The 18151-nt window shown below is 38.6% G+C and overlaps 2 protein-coding genes across 8 annotated transcripts in view; one reads left to right on the forward strand and one right to left on the reverse strand.

Moving 5' to 3' along the window:
• The window catches only part of LOC111872103 (NF-kappa-B inhibitor-interacting Ras-like protein), a 148359-nt gene that overhangs the window by 57555 nt on the left and 72653 nt on the right, over positions 1 to 18151 (reverse strand). The window lies entirely within an intron of this gene.
• The window catches only part of LOC111872101 (fatty acid 2-hydroxylase), a 65025-nt gene that overhangs the window by 11905 nt on the left and 34969 nt on the right, over positions 1 to 18151 (forward strand). For 2 of the 6 annotated variants that reach the window (XM_023865656.2, XM_023865661.2), the window contains exon 1: positions 15768 to 18070. The exons of 1 other annotated variant lie outside the window; for it this stretch is intronic. The gene's annotated coding sequence lies outside the window, so the exon portion shown is untranslated. 3 more of the 6 variants (XM_023865660.2, XM_023865658.2, XM_023865657.2) reach the window with 3 other exon arrangements.

The raw sequence follows: 18151 nt of genomic DNA on the forward strand, positions 1-18151 counted from the left end.
TATAATACTTTGTATAATTTTTGGAATATTGCATTTATATATTGCTTATGATTGCATCAAATGTTGGTAGTATGCTTGTAACTTTGTAGATTTATTTTGTTAACTTGCATTACTGAACGACATGTGCAAGTGTTACTATGTAGCAAAACAGATGAAATATAATACAATACAATACAATACAATACAATACAATACACAAAAAAAAACACAATCAGAGAATAAATGCACACAGACATACATGCCTCGAGTGGGTTTCGAACCCTAGAACCCAGTGTTCAAGTTGGCAAACACAGTTCATGCTTTAGACCATGTGGCCACTGTGATGAGCTAAACATGATGCTATACTCATATAAAGAACTTTCATTTTTAAACAAACCTATACAGGGAAAACATTTTAAAAGAAGTTGTTTCTTTTCTATGGTATTTTCAATCTATTGTCAGACATAGATTGAAAGATGTATGATGTAGCCCATGACGTACAGGATCCCCAGTTCAGAATCACTGCTTTAAGCAAATAAGAGTGCAGTTTCATTCAGAATTTTAAAATATGCCTGTAATATGTGTGTTGTCTGGTTATCTTGAATTACACAGCTGTATGAGTTCTGTGAAATGTGGACATTTCTTAGAATGTAAATAACGTGTGATTTATCTAATCCAGACAAAAAGATAAACTTAGTACGAATAAAACGCCTGTTGTTACAACATTTTTTAAAAAGAAAAGGAACTTATAAACTTATAACACGTGGGTGCACACGATAGCATAGTAGGTTGAGGCACAATGCTACAAGCCGTACGGTCATGGGTTCAAGTCCTGATGAGGTCATTGGATTTTTTTTTAATTGACCTAATCCTTCCAGCCGCTCTATGGCCCTGGGGTCGACTCAGCCTCTAACAGAAATGAGTACCAGGAATATTCTTGGAATATTCCTGGGGTGTAAAGGGCGGCCGGTACATAGGGCTCACAACAATGCCGATTTTCTAGAAAATGTGGGAACCTCAATATCTCACAACCCTATGGGCCTCCACAGCCTGTTACAGGGACACCTTTACTTTTACTTTACTTACTTTACTTATAACATGTTGGATTATGACATGAGATGTGATATCATATGATCTGCCAAAAATACACCAACATTAGAAAGGAAAAGCGTAGCCTGATAAATGCTTCTTGCTTATTTGTCATTCTTTAATCCTGAAAATGGGGGAAGCATGTTCCTCTGAACCATGAGTGAACTTCTACTGGACTACATGGTATCACATCCCAAAAGGCAGTACTTGTCATAGTCACTGCTGTAAGAACCTCCAATGAAATATGTTGAGTTGATATACCTTACTACTGTCTCGCACATCCTTTTCTACAGGAAAATAAGCACTAAGATTTGGCCAAATCTGTCCTATACTATAGCAGATTTCAGAACACAGAACAGATTTTCATAAGACTTAGCATGAATGACATACTACAAAGATCTAGCCCACAACCCCCCATTTAGTAATACAGTATCAACATGGCAAATACAGGTTCCCCATTATTTACACATAGTAGTTCACTCCAATTCACATTCTCAAAACTGTAAGTAACATCATATACACAGTAACTTAATGTAGTACATTTTTACCTCAAAATAAAGGTTTAACATCACAAATTATAGACATATGCGGTTCAAGACCACCAAAATTAAAACAGGTGGTTAACCTACACAAACAAAAGCAGTCTTATGCAACCAGAATGACAGAATGTTGGTTACAAGGCCTTATAACTTCAAGAGACAGGACAAGTCAGAAGACCTAGGCGTAAATGAAAGCATAATACTAAAATGAAACTTGGAGAAACAGCATTGATTCATCTGACTCAGGAGGGGGTCCTGTAGTGGGCAATTATTATGCTAATGAATCTTTAGGTTCAATGAAAGCAGGAAATATTTTCACCAGCAAAGCACTTATAAACCTTTCATGAGAGACTTTGCATCACAGAGATACATACTTAATTTCAAATTCCATAACTCACATTTGAAAAGCAGCAATACAGTTAATTTCACTCTTGCTTAGATTTTCAACTAAAATGTAGTTTTTTAACACTGGCTTCAGACATAAACATGATACAAGCTCAGGGCTCTCTGCATTAACACCTCATAGCTTGAAATTTATCTAAATAAAATTTGAAACTTCAGTCCTTATCTTGCAGAAATCACAATACATCTCAATTACAAAAGACCATCTGTTCAATGCTGTTTAGGGAAATGAATGCTTCTTGTCATCAGAAGCTAATAAATACTGTGACATGTTGCGCAACGGAGGACACCCACCTCCCCAGCGGTACGTGGCGGTAACGTAGCGCTCGTGTTACTATGGTAATAGGCGAGTCCCTGCCCCGCCACTCTCCCCACGGTGATGTAACGCGCAACGTGCGGTGACGCAATACGGTGACGCGGCACCACTTCCTACTGTGACGTGGCATGCAACAGGCACCACTGCGGCTATATAAGGGAACTGCACAACATCTACAAGTCAGTTGAAATGTGGACATCGCCGAGTTCAGTAGTAGTTGAGCGAGTGTGTTATCAACAGTTCTCGAGGCAGCAGCCTGCGAGTTGAGTTGAAATATAGCAGCCGTCGTGGAAGGAAGTACCGGACGTGTGTGTAACTGAGAATTAATTGGGAGTGTGATACAGTGGGACTTATATAGCTCCCATACTGTGAAAACGTGTTGACTACTGACAATAGAGTGAATTGATTATTGCGAATAGGGTTATAAAGTGTAAAACCCCACAACATTGTTATAATTAATTGTAGCCATTATTTGTAGGTTGTTCAATAACCCAGTTAACAATCTGAATGGCGTCTTCAGTAACGAAACACGTTACAATACATTCTGAGGGCAAAAAGCAGAGCTTCTGAATGTTACAGAAGGTGATACATACAGCATCCACTGTACTTTAAAGGGTTTTAATGAAAAGGACATCCTATAACGGTTAGAACTTATGCTTCATATCCAGGATGTCCTAGGTTTGAATTTAAACTCAAAAATCAGTTATTCTAGCAAACAATTTTCTCACTTTTCATCATTCACTTCATGCAAGTACTAAAAAAGCACACATCATTCATTCCAAATCCATCATTTGGAATAATTCTGTCATCTGACACTTCATACAACCAAGTAAGTTGGTGCAAGCATAATGACTTGTATTTGGGAGATTCCTCATTCAAATCTGAGCAAGGATATCAACTCTCCTGACTGAGGTTTCGAGGTTCATTGTGGTTTTCCTCCATCCGTCCAAGCAAATACTGTGAGAATATCACAAATTTGGCCAGAACACCTTCCTTCCACAACACTTCCAATTCTGTATTCACATACATACAACCATTCAAAACAACACAGTCAAGTCACTAATAGTGTTGTCACAATACAAATACAGAGACACTGCTTAATCTATGCAGTTTGTAAAGCATCACTGAATATGCTATTAAACAAATAGAATTCTTCTCAAGACCCTAGATTCTCATGGCACTGAAATTAAGATTATGATCTTCTGGCATGACACCTTTTCTACCCTTCTTCTACCCTGAAGATGGAGGCAACAGGTTTCTCCATACTACAAATACCAGTATGTGTCTACCAGACTACATTGTGCCACATTGCAGAAAACCGTAATCTTAAAAACACTCTTTCTATTGGCCCCTTTACCACACGTTTTGAGCAAGCAAATCCCACATTTCTGTATACATATGACAATAACACCATTCAATCAATAAATAATTCAATCAGTTTATTTGTTCTGAGAATCCATATTTGGAGATACAACCTCCGGATATAGAACAAGTCAATTACTACATATTAAAATAACATACATATCATACATGAGTCAGCAATACTATGAAACTTAATTACCTACAGATTTCATACAAATCAGTCATACACTACATCGTCCCATTTTCAGCAATTCAACACCAAAAAAAACCCAACAGCCAACATTTTCTTTTATTGACTAAGTGAGGACAAGATATATGTCATAACATAAAACCATAACACACTCACTTCAGAATTTTAGGGACATAAATTCATCAATGGAATAAATGGAATGTTTCAACAGCAAGGATTTTAAGTCCCTCTTAAGAGTTATTTTTTTTTTAATTTTATCTGCTCAGGGACCTTAATATACAAGGCGATACCCATATTTATAACGATTTTCTTAAAAAGAACTGTATTGCAATGATTTACATGTAAATTTAGTTTTGTTTGCATGTTGTAATTATGCATGACCACATTTTTTTGCCACGAAGTCTTTATACTTTTTAATAAACCATATCACTTCAAAAATGTATAGCGTTGCCAATGTTAAAATACTATAATCTTTAAAAATATGTCGTCATAACGTTCGATTATTAACCCCACTGATAATTCAAAGGACTTTTTTTTTGCAGTTTAAAGAGTCTGACACATTCGTTATCCCCTCCCCATAATATAATACCGTACCGCAGACAGGATTCAAAATTTGAAAAGTAGATATTTCTTATCACATATGGGTTCAACGTTTCTTTTAATGTTTTCATCATATAAACTACTTTGCATAGCTTAGCTCTTAAAAATCGAACATGGGCGCCCCATTTTAGGTTTTCTGTGATGTAAATACCTAAAAATCTTAGTTCTGATTTATAGGTATTTTCTAAAGTTTTAAAATTTATTTATGGTCTTAATGGATCTTTCAATTGTTTTAGATGAAATGACATAGCAAATGTTTTTTCAAAATGTATTATAAGATTATTTTTCTCGAACCACATATTTAACTCTCTCATCAAGTGTTTTATTTTATGTTGAAGGTCAACTTCATCTGATCCAGTAATTAACAAATTAGTATCATTTGCAAATAAGACCAACTTTTCCCCTTGAACATTTTCAGTTAGATCATTTATATACAGCAAAAATAAAAGCGGCCCCAACACTGATCCTTGCTTCCAGTGTTACAAAACAACACATGTACTCCTTATCAACACCAAAAGAAATCCCTGAAGATGCTATTAATTTATATTTCATTCTTAGCATTTTTAAAAAAGTGTTCGAATTGCTGAGGCTAAGTATGACTGAATGACAAGCAACTTGAAATCCACATGAACAGTGCAAAAGGTGAAGTTATTCCTGTACTTCCTCACATATAGGGGAGCAGAGGTGTAGCTCCACCTCTCTTGACCTTGGCACTAGATGGAGGAAGTGACTGATCAGCTTCACGCCCCTGCTCTTTTACCCCTGGGGAAAGAGCCTCCGTTCTCCATTGTATAGGAAGTTGGGTGGACCCTAGAGCCAGCCTGGGCGCTCTGGAGAACAGAAAAATCTTGCACTGCCAGAAGTCAAAGTCAGGCCATCCAACCAGTCTGCCGCTATACTGAGTGAGCTATCCAAGTTCCACATAAAGACTCTTTAAAAATTTAATTCCTATCTCACAGACACCACTGTTTTCCTTTACGAGGACCAATTTCTTGACAGTGTTTAGGGTAATAATCCAGGTCTATTTTGCGAACTGTATGAAACACACAAGTACACTTTCAGGGCAAAATGGTGAACAAGTGAGTACATATGGTTACCATTCTGCTTTAAAACGTGGAGGAAGTGATCGCCTTCTGTTTGAAAGTACACTCCTACCTTCACCTGAATGGAGAAAAATCATTTGCATCTTACTTTATGACCTCTAGGTAACTGTTTAGCTATTCCTGGAAACTAGAATATATAGCGTGATATTGAAGGCCAGACGACTTGGAAACGATTTGGAATGTTACAGTTGTGGTTTAAGCAGGGCAATAGTCAGGCCAATGGCTCGAAGAGATAATACATCTGGACTTGGGGAAATGAGGAAAATAACTAAAACTTGACAGGATGGCCAGTGTTTCCACTGAGATTTATACCAAATTCAAAAGACTTTACCATCAAAAAATACAAATTTATGGAATTATATTGTGGCATGGAGACCCATTGTTAGGCAACAACCGAGAGACGGGAAACTACACAAGACCGGTTGCTAAGTATTGGCTCTGCAAACAATGGCCGTTGCTAGGAAATGACTGAGTAGCAATCACGTGCGAACCCCAACAAACATGAGCGCAACAATGTCAAAGTAACACGGGAACGGTGATTTCTGTGTTGTCAGCGCCAAGATGCTATAAGCAGGACAAGTTAGGAGTTAGTTATCTAGGAAGTGATGAGTTGGTTGGTGTGTTAGTGAGTTAGTCAGAGAACTGCATTTCAGTAGTTATGTGTGAGCTATTGCTCTGAGAAATTGTTAGCTGAGGCCGGGGATAGTTTGGGAACCCAGAGGAAGGGGAACGTAAGCTGTTGGAACCCGCTACCAAGCAACAGCTGGTGGAAACTGTAAGAGACTGAGAACACTAGTCTGTGTGTTACAATTCAAGTAGCTACTAAATTATCCTCATGAGGCTGACCCCATTCCAAACCCACTACTTCTCAGAAAATCTGGTAGTGCCAGGAATCAAACCTGGGAGCTCTAGATCTGTAGCCAAGAACTCTGACCAGTAGACCACAGAGGTGGTCAGTAGGCTAAGTTTGCCTTTATTTTTCTTAACAGTAACCACAATATACCAGCATTGATATTATATTTGCTTATTTAATATACAAAAGCTTTGCGTTTTGCCAATAGTCTTTTTTTGTGTGTGTTTCTTATGGTTATGCCATGTACAATAGTTATTTCCTAAAGACCATTAACTGGCCAGTCTTTGTAATTGAGATTCAGTATGCCCTCTGTGAGGTATGAATTTACTTTTAAAATAATTTTGGATGAATTTCAGGCATCAGTCTGTCAACACTGTTGTGCAGTACTTCAAATGCACTTAAACTTAATATGCCTATTTTATCATCACTATAGTGGGATTATTAAAATGTCTGCCTCATTCAAAATTTGTTTTATTTACTACAAAAGTTTCTGTTTTATTTAATGATATTATGTTGACTGACAAGGTCTCACAAATAAAAGGGCTGTAATTATGGAAGGTATATTAATTATAAAAACACAATTATTGTTTATGTTAAAATGTATTAATGGCATTGTCTCAATTATTGAAAATATAAGTTCAGAAAGAAGTACCTTGTTTAATGACCAAGGATGTGGTAATATGCTTCCTGGACAGAGCCATCACAAATCTTAGGGGGTGATAACAGATTAGTATGGAGCAATGGTGAAATATTCATTAGTGGGAGGAAATTGACACTTGAAGGAAAACTTGCTCCAGGGTCACTTCAATTGCTGAAAATTTAACATGAATTCAACTGAGATTAAACCCAAGGCTCCATGTTGATAAGCCAGCAACCAACTGCTTGGGCTGCAGCATGACTTGTGTAGATGCTGATTGGGCTATTTTGCAATCCTTTATCATATGGTGAAATCATGTAGCACTGACTGAGGAATGATACTGAGTATTGCGAATGGTGAATACCACTGGCTTCTCATTATTCAGCAGAAATGGCCTAGAAAACTGATAAAATACTTAAATCACAATAACTAGTCCACTGAGCAGGTTTCAAACCAGGTACTTACTGATATAAAGCAGGGGCTGTTTTAAGAAAAGACTGACTTTCCCTGAAGACGGAGGCAGTACCTCAGTCTGAAATATCTGTAGTTGCAAGACTACATGGCATCACATCCCATAAGATGGTAGTGTTAATATTTACTTCGGTGCAACCCTAAATTTCATACTTTTAAGAAAATTTTTCATCATTTACTTAAAGGACTGAGGAAAAATGTCAAATCTTGGTTGGGACTGCTGTGCCATGCCCAAGACTGAAATTTAGAATGCCCTGAATACAAAGCAGGAATTCTAATCCACAGCCCTGAGTACTGATGATGCAACAACAAAAAGTTATTATCTTATCTATTTGAGTTTTGATATTTGTTTCCATACCCAAAAAGCTATACTTTAATGGTAATATAAGCTTGGAGATAAAAAACACCGAACTTCAGCACACCCTACACAAATAAGAAAAGCATACTTGGGTGTACATGGGCAAACTGAATTACTTATCCTTATCTCTCATCGGTTATCTATTATGATGGTGACTTTAGTTATCTCATGGCCCACTAGTTATGACACAGCTATACTCTGGTTTACCAGTAATGAGGTGTGATGTTCTGTCTGAAGTGCTCTGCAGGTAACATTGCCCTATACTGAATTAAGAATTTGGTTTTATTAACTATATGGTGGTGCATCATGTTTACAATTCATGTAAATATATAAATCTTCAGTCATACGGCACATATTCTCTCGCTGCTTTCCACAAGGTAAGCAAAATATTTCAGCATATATACATTGTCATGTATTGGGTGTGTCACGCAACAAATAACTTCACGCGGGTCTCGGATTTAGCGACTCTTTATTGGACACTCACACTTATACACCATACAATTATTGTTGCCTGTGGTATCACGTGACTTCTGCGACATCTCGACTAGGTTCCAACTACATTGCATGAAGGCTAGTTAGCTCTGTAGTGCTGTAGCGCTGTCGCTCTCAGCTTATGTAGGAGTTCTGCGGACCGGATATGAGACACCATTCGCCAAGGTTCGATCTCACCTGTTCGGCAATCCATTGCTTCAGGAACGCTCTTTATACACTGGTAACGTGTTTCATCTCATCCGTTGTCATTCAACGGCCTTCTGTTGTTCACTGTTAATTGTTTCAGCATTGTCTATGCAACGGCTCATTGTTATTGCATTACCATGGAAGTATCTACTGCAAACATGTTACAATATATATATATATATATATATTGCCATCTTCAGGAATGCAGATACTTAAATACAAGTCTAAAGTTTTATATTACATAAAACAAAATAAAATAAAAAAAGTATAGGTATCCCTGTAACAGGCCGTGAAGGCCCATAGGGTTGTGAGATGTTGAGGCTCCCACATTTTCTAGACAATGGGCTCACAGATGGTGGTGAGTTTGTCAGCCTTACACGCTGGCTGCCCTTTACCCCCAGGAATATTCCTGGCACTAATTTCTGTTATAGGTTGTCAACCCCAGGGCCATAGTACGGCCGGAAGGATTAGGTAAATTGAAAAAATCCACCTCATTGGGATTTGATCCCATGACCTTCCAGCTTGTAGCACAGTTCCTCAACCAACTATGCGTGCCCTTTTTTATTTTACATGGGAATGTGAATCTAGTGTGTGTATATATATATACACAGTGTGTGAGAAGTTCAGAGTGTTTCAAGGTTAAAATAAAGGCAAAGTTGCCCCTTTGCTTAATTAGTTACGCATTATGTTATGAAGACATTTGGGAGAGTGGAGGTATAGCTCCATCATTCTTGATGTTGGTACTAGATGGAGGTAAACAGTCAGCTTCACACCCCTGCAACTTTACCTCTGGGAATAATGCTTCTCAGTACCCATTGGATAGGAGGCTTGGTGGGCCCCAGAGCCGGTCTGGATGCTGTTGAGAAGAGAAAAATATTGCACTGCTGGAAATTGTACCCATACCATTCAGCCTCTAGCCTTTGCTATACTGACTGAACTATCCTAATTCCCTATCAGGTTGAAAGAGGTTGTAGATATAGTAACCACTGCGCTTCAAAAGGGTTCCATAAACTAAACATCACACTAAATTGCCAAAATTTGGAAAGCAGATTACTAGACTACTATGGTTCTGTGGGAACCTCCCACAGTGCATAACAGACAACTCCTGCAATGTCAAGGTCAAAGTCTGAGTTATATTGCAACTGACGGTTAGTCAGTCTGTCTGCCTTGGTGTCGAGCCCCAGCCTTTCTTTTTATATGAAAGTTACTGTCCTGTCCATGTGGGGCACTCTCTCTGATGAGAGGTCGGGTCTGTCCTTTGTCAGTCATAGTCAGTAATATTAAGTCCATTGTCAGTATGTACACTTAATTACAGGGTTATTCTTAATAGCAACTCAATGAACCGGACGATTTTAAAAACATTATGAACGGGACAGCCCCACCACTGATACACCAGCCACACCGCTCTTGTAGATGGTTGAGCATATAGTTTATAGTTTATAGTTTCTGAGCACTATCCTAACCATGGGCTGATCCATGAGAAAATGAACACCTCTAACGTTATCAGTCACTCGATGCTCAGACTAAGCACATTCAACAATCGACTCTAATCTAACCAAGTAAACACATCTCAAAAAACACCCACACTGAATGGATAATGAACGAATTTCTCCCCCAGTGTACCAGAAACAGGCGATATTTATATGCTACAGCTTGCAGCCTAGTTGTCTGTACGTCCACACCAGTGCTACCCATTCAGCACTCATAACTGCAGCTCCACCACCAACTGGTTTGTGCACCACCCAGCAGTAACGGTATAAAAATGCGGGCCTCCAACAGGCTAGCATCACTGGAGTGGTAGCGAATACTACTAGGAATAGGGTAAAATCTGCTGTACTGAGCCTGGACTGACAAAGGCCTTGTACATATTGTACACAGAAATAGGAACTAAGAGTAAACTGTAAATATATGTAAATACAAACAATGGACTTACTAATACAAACTATGACTGACAAATGACAGACCTGACCTCTCACCAGAGAGGGCGCCCCACATGGACAAGACAGTAACCTTCATTTAAAAAGAAACATGACATCCCACAGTTCCAGTAATCAAAAGCATGGACACTTTGCTGCATACAGTAGAAAAGGAATTATTAATGTTGTACTGCAAGCAACGAAAATCTTCTTTTTCTTCACTTCATTGTACAGCCAATCTAGCCCCTTCCAACTTCACAAATTCATTACAAGTTTTCCAAGGCTTTCCTTAGTCTTGGCATCTTTTGGTTCTTACCCAATAATCCTGACTATAGAATATGTTTTGATTTTCATTCCTCAGTCCTTCTATCCATGGGACTTTGCCATTATTCATGTGTTTTATTTTGTACTAACTGTATTTTTCATTATTTCCTAGTTATCTCCATTATAACTGTAGTCTAGTCTAATCTGAGCCTTTAAGTGCTCTTAGTGCATCATCTCGACAGACTGCATTCTATTTATGTCCCTGGTAACACAAATATAGCATAGAAAGCAGGTCACACACAAACATAGGCACAGTTTTAAAACAGCTTCCAGAGAACAATTCAGGCAGTACTCATACAAGGGAAAGAGGAAAATGTTTTGTAAATATTCCTTATACATAATCTTGATAATGTTGTTTGCTCATAAATGTGTGGGTACATATAAAACAACTTTGTTAAACTGGTAATATCATCCGTATATACACTCATAGATGGAATATGACAGTTAAATTTGAAATGAGATTTGAGGTTCCCACAGCAGTGAATATAAAGGTTAGAGCAAAAAGGTGTTTAAGTTCTGGGTTAAGATTACATCCGTTATGTGATGTCATCTGGTACACAGGTTCCTCTGAAATTTACCTACCTATCTACCAAACTACATGGTGTCACTTCTTGGAACACAATATTATAATATTTGTATTACTACTTTCAATACATATCATGAAGCCATTTGGAAAGTCGCTTTTTCTGAGTACCAAAGATTAGTTAGGATGATCAATCATTGCTCCAAATTTGACAAGTGGACTTATAAGGATCAAACAAACAAACTCTGTGGCCTGTAGTTCACAAGTGAACTATAAAGACCGAGCAACTGCCATTTGTCGGCGAAGTTAGTGCCAACTTTTGTGGATAGAGGGTATCACGTGGTCAGCGCAATGAATCCCTATGGCCGTTAATCTCAGTTTTCTAGACCAGAGCCGCTATTTCCTTGAAATAGCTCTTCAATTATCCTCATGAGGCTGACTGGACACCATTTCAGACCCACTACTTCTCGGAAAATCTGGTAGCGGGAATCGAACTCAGACCTCTAGATCTGTAGGCATGAACTCTGACCACCACGCCACAGAGGCGGTCGGATTTATAAGGATCACTTGGGAAAATTCAAAAGTACAAATTATCTTCACACAATTTTAATTGATGTTCCCTGTTTAACCATTCAAATTAACCATATTGAGCGAAGTCCTTCACAAAATAACAATTGCTCCATTATATAACAAATTCCTAGTATTTTATTAGACGTGATGGTTCATTATCATTTTCACAAGAACCCCACCACTGGTTCCCATCGTGATTCTAATGAATCCAGTCTACACCCTCACACCTTATTCTTTAAAATCAGTTCTAATGTTGTCAGACATAAGCTGAGAGCCGGAACTGTGTCATCGGCAGAGACAGCCATTACATTGGAATTGCTCTGTAAACACATCCGTTGCTAGGTAGTGGCTCACTGGAAGTCATGTGACCATGACCACCCTTACACACAACAGAGGAACACTTCATCAGACACCATGCCGCGTCATCATATATGTCATCCGTTTTAGATGATGGCGAAATAAACACCTCTTCATGATAGTGGTGACGTCACACAACTGGAGAACTGTTGGAAGTGGTGTTTTCCATTGGGCCCGTCCTGAGGCTATATCACGAGGACCAATGGGACAAGCGAATGAGTCTTGAGTAGGCGGAGTTAGAAGAGAAGGAGGTTAAGTGAAATGGCTGCCAGCCTGCTTGGACACGAGCCAAAGACCAGAGAAACATCCACTGTTGGACGATGTTACCCAGCAGTGTAGTGAAGATCATGACAGGGAACACTAGTCTGTAGGTGATAGTGATTTGCAAAGTGTACTCATGAGAGTCTTGAGACAACAGAGTTAGTCGAGTTGAGTTCAAGTTTGTTGGCAAACAGTCCAAGACAGCCCAAGGCTGAGAGTCACCAGTGGAGAAGCCAGAGATGAAGCAGTCCCCACTGTTGGAAGTGTCTAGCCACAATGCCATGTTCAGCAGTCACTGGTTAGCACTCTGAGGAAGAATGTCCTGGGCCCTAGCTAGGTGGCCAGCGGCAGAGCGGTAGTCTTGAGACAGTGGTTAGTGAGTGCAGCTCTTGAGCATTGAGTGAGTGGGGAATAGCCCTTATTAGAAGACTTGTGACCAGGCAACAAAAAACTGAGTTGTGAGACAGGCACCAGACAGCGAGGACCGGAGCTGTCTAACATGGAAGCTGAGGATCTACAGCATTAGGAGTGTTACCAGGCAACAACTGCTGAAGATACAGCAGATCAGAGACTTAGTGCATGCTGTAATGAACTGTAAGAGTGCGTGAATTAGCGACAGCGTTATAGTTACTTATAGTTACGGCCTATAAGAGTCCAATAAATCTGATTACCAATCCAAACCTCATGTGTAGTCACTTAATGAATGATAATATTGTGGCATATTGTGCTATGGAGGACAACCCCTCCCTCTCCAGCGGTGACGTGGCGGCATCGGAGCGCTGTCGTTACTAGGGTAACAGGCAAGTCAACACTCCTTCCCCTACCCCGCAGGTGGTGACGTGACCAAGGGATGGCGCGGTTGCTGTGCAGCCGTAAACAACTCCCGACAGCGTTGCCAGTAACACCTGTAAACACGGCGACTAGGCAACAAGGAAGCGAGGCGTTTCCCGTTGTCCGACTGAGGGTTTATAAGAGAACAACACTGCCTACGAAGACATTGGAGTATAGCAGCAGTCGCGGAAAGAACCGGACGCGTGTGTGATAATCAGTGACAGTTCGTGATAACTGAGAAATAATTGGGAGTGTGTGATACAGTTGCACTTGTATAACTCCCGCGTTATAAAAACGTGTAGACTACTGAGGACAGAGTGAATTGATTATTGTGTAGGGTTGTAAATTGTGTAAACCCGTAACAGTGTTCTAATTATTTCTAGTTACGACTTGTAGGTTGTTAAATAAACCAATTACAATACAATACAATACAATTAATAATCCAAAAAAATATGCTACAATATTATACTACCACCTCTGCTTTGGTCTTCCTTTAAGGTTTTCCAATGAAAACTTTATACACATTTCTCCCTGCTCCCATCCATGCTATACCCCTACCCATATTGCCCTCCTTGATTTGACCACTCTTTTAATAATTGGTGGCCAGGATAGATCAGTTGGTATAGCAACTGGCTACAGGCAGGCTGGATGAGGGGTCTGGGTTTGAGTCCCGGTAGGGACAAGATTTTCTCCTCTCTACATCATCCAGAGTGGTTGTGGGGTCTACAAAGCCCCTTCTCCAATGGGTACAGGGGGATCTTTCCCCAGGAGTAAAGCAGCAGGTGCATGAAGCTAACCACTCACCTCCAATCAGTGACAAGTTCGAGATCACAAGTATCTCTAAACTGACTCCCCTTTATTATTATTATTATTATTATTATTATTTGTTTTTAATTATTTTTATGTAATTCTATGTACTCATGCTAACCTTTTAATTGGCCTCTGTGGTGTTAAGTTGTACATAAATAAACATGAATTGAATTGAATTGAATTAGGATGTTGAGCTGCCACACGAATAAATAAGAATTGGATTATTATTACTATTAACTTCTATGTGTGTATGTGTATTGACCACATAATGGAATAACCATTCAAAATGTACTTATTTTATTTTCTCATCTGTTAATGCTAACTTTAATTTTTCTTGGTATTATTATTAATTTAATGTCATTATATAGACTGTCTTATTTGTATTTTGTCTTTTAGTTATATCTCTATTTCTATGTATCCGTGCCTACTTTGTTTTTGGCCTCTGTGCTGTTAAGTCTGCAGGTAAATAAACACGAATTGAATTGAATTATTATTATTATTATTATTATTTTACATCTTCAGGGCATAGTGCATACTTAATTTAGCACAGGGACAAATTAACCTTTCTTTTACCTTTAATAACACTTTGTGAAGAGTTCAAATTATGAAGCTCTTATGCAATTTTCCCATCCTCCTGTCCCTTCCTCTTAGGTCCAAATAATCTGTTCAGCATCCTGTTCTCAAACACTCTCATTGCATGTTCTTCCTTCATATTAAAGACCAAGTTGCACACACATACAAAACACAGACAAAATTATAGTTTTATTTATCTGAATGTTTGCATTTTAAATAGCATGAAGTCCATCTAAATAATATTTAAAACTTCAGTTCCTATCTCACAAGAAACAAATCACATCTCACTTACAAAGACAAACTGATTAATGCTGTATAGGGGAAGAATTTGTTTGTGTGAAAATATTCCAAAAGACATTAATACTTGATGTGAAGAGAATGCAGAATTTTTTAATGGTAAAGCAGGTGGTACATATAGCAATCAATGTGCTCTTGTTCTATTTGTTCTGTATCTAATTTCACTTTATGGTATACTGTAATCTAATTGTTCAATCCATTTGTCTGTAGTTTATTTTTTAATTTCTAATAAAAAATGTATGGAACTCCAGTGTCTTCAACTTTCATTTTGTTCATTTACTGAAGACTTTTATTAAATCTAGCTTCTTGGAATAGGACTCTTGTTATCATAGTCACCTAGCAGGTCAAGCAATTCCCTTCAATCTTCATGGAAGAAGAAATATGACCTCACTTCTACTTTTAATATGGTTTCCACTGCACTGGTTATTTTCAATTGTTCTTGTACCTTATTTCTTAAGAGTTACTCCTATCACTGACATAAAATGAAACCATTGTGATCATATCATGGTCTTTTTGGATGTAGCTCCATGTAGTTTCGTGGATAACTACCAGTGTTTCAGAGGAAACTGCTGTCCATGTTTAGGGTAGAAACGATGACATGCTCGCAGCATGTTTCTCTAAGTCATTGGCACCTATCTACCAAACTATAGGTTACAGAAGACTGTGATCTAAATAGTCACTGAAATGACAACATCAAACATTTTTTGTTTTCAGTATCTTTAATATCCTTAATTTCTTACAACAAAATAAAACTCCAGTGAAAACTAACAAAACATAATACTGCTTAATTCAAATACATATATTACATTCTTATCTTTTCATCTCTAAACATACACAGTTGAGCCAGTGTTCATAACAATGACACAGGAAGCTATTCCCACACATCATGATTTCCTACACATTCCAAACCAGGCTGATTGTTTGGCTGATAACATTAAACTTTTTTGTCGGCAGTTTCACCTTATGTCACATGTAAAAAACAGATGTAGTGCCCTTGTATTGAATATAGCTCACATCCTGCATATCTGTGCCATACCAATGTTTCGGTTTGAGGTATGAGTACACTACAGCCAAGTTCCCTCTGCATAAACCAAGGTATAAAAATATTTTCTTCATTATACAAATATAAAATAAATTCTAAATGGTTTTGACAATGGTGTACTCATATTATACTCAGGATTACTAAATTTCTTTAGGTTGTCCATCATTTAATATTCTGATAGACCATAATATTTTGAAAAAGGGATCTGTTTTCATCCTCAGGTGACAGGATGAGGATGAATCTACTCTGTAGGACCTGACAGAAAGAGCTACTGAGATTAGCTATTTCGAATCGATGTGGTTCACCATCTTTACACCTGAGGATGGAAACAGATGAAATTTCCAAAACACTGCTTTCTTTCAGGATAGTATGCAATGGACAAAGTCCAGAAACTCAGCAATCCCGAGACAAATCTAACAATTTGGTAGTTTCTGTGTTTCTTCCTGATATGAAACAGACAAAAAAATTACTCACACTGTGGTCTTCTAGGTTACAATGATGTGTTGTACTCACAACAAGGTAGATGAGCACCAACATTTTGGAAGAACACATTACTGCCATCTTCAGGCAGAAATCATCCAAATAGGGAAAACTGGAGGGTTATGTAGATGTGGTGTGAAAGAAAACGATTCATGGCGTACAAGAGAGGCAAATGACATGAAGAGAGGAACGAGAAACCAGGGTAAAGGCAGACCAGTGGGAACTGTAGGTCCAGACAAGGGCAATTACACCAGCAGGGGGAGCGGGTAAGAATTAAAACATGCCATATTACCTATTTGGCTTAATTCGATCCTGTAGATAGGGGCAGAATGGTCCTCCAAAACATTGGTACCCCTTTACCAGCGAAAATGACATAATAATTCAGAACACAACCATGAGAATTACCACTGTTATGAAACCTCCAAATCTATATAAAACCGAGATTCATGCTCAAATTAGATAGTAATTCAGGAAATGCTTCTTAATATTTGGATGAAACTGTTTGCCAGAATACCAAACACTAAGATATAAATGAAATTGGAAGTTCTGTTGCTTTCAAGCATGGTCTCATTTCTGAGATATATTAAACTGCAAAGAGTAGGAAAACCAAGGTATCCAGAGAAGTAGCTGAGCCAAGAACAGATGACATAAGTAGGTAGTGGAGGATGTTATACAGTTATCCATAAAGGCCTCATCTATTTCGTTGAAATCAAAACAATGTATATGAAATGGAATAATGGAATACGGTGATATTTTCATGCAGCATGAGTGTGGGTGGGGTAGTGGGGGTGACAGGTCACCTGCCAGCATGTCCGGGTGTCTCACTCATCAGGACTTCCAGACCTCCCTCACTGCATTTTCCAAGAACGCAGTTGCTTCGTCTCTTGTTCATACACTTGACCCGTCTACAAATATTACCTGTATTGAACCTTGGTTGCAGGACAAAAAGGAAATTGTGTTGAGTGTAATCATGAGCTGAGAAGCAGGGCAACAGTGCACGAGGATCTAGATGTGAAGCTGACAGTGCACAAATTTGCAGTGTTCAGTGCAAGATAAAAATGAAAACAGTGCAGTGACATAGTGAAATAGTGGTGGACTAGACAAGCTCATATCAGGATCTCAGGTACCTTACTGATAACCAGATATTGACTGTTTTGAACCAAGATAAACATTACAACTTGTGTTAGAAGTTCAACTGAAGAGGGATGCCACTCTGTAAGCGATTTTGGAACAATTAAGCATGAAAAATGCAGACTAAGACCAGCTGGCGGCCATCCAAGCATAACTTTAAAAGGACACAAATGCCAGACAGGAAGAACAAAAAAATATAAAATAAAACCTGACACAGACAGATGAAGGGCGCCATTATGGTGGTTCAGCAGCTAGACCCAAGCCTTCACAAAGTCAGTAGTGAGCTACAGATTACACAACAAGAGTTGGAAGGGACATGACTCGATGTGTTTATCCTAACGGTGGCCAGGTAACAACCTGAAAACAACCTTAAGTCATGTAAGTGCACTCAACGAGGTTATGCAACCTGCTTCTAGGCAACAGTTCAGTAAATAAATTTCAGTGCAGGTGCAATGACAT

This window comes from Cryptotermes secundus, unplaced genomic scaffold, assembly GCF_002891405.2.
Source record: "Cryptotermes secundus unplaced genomic scaffold, Csec_1.0 scaffold417, whole genome shotgun sequence".
NCBI classification, from domain to species: Eukaryota; Metazoa; Arthropoda; class Insecta; order Blattodea; family Kalotermitidae; genus Cryptotermes; species Cryptotermes secundus.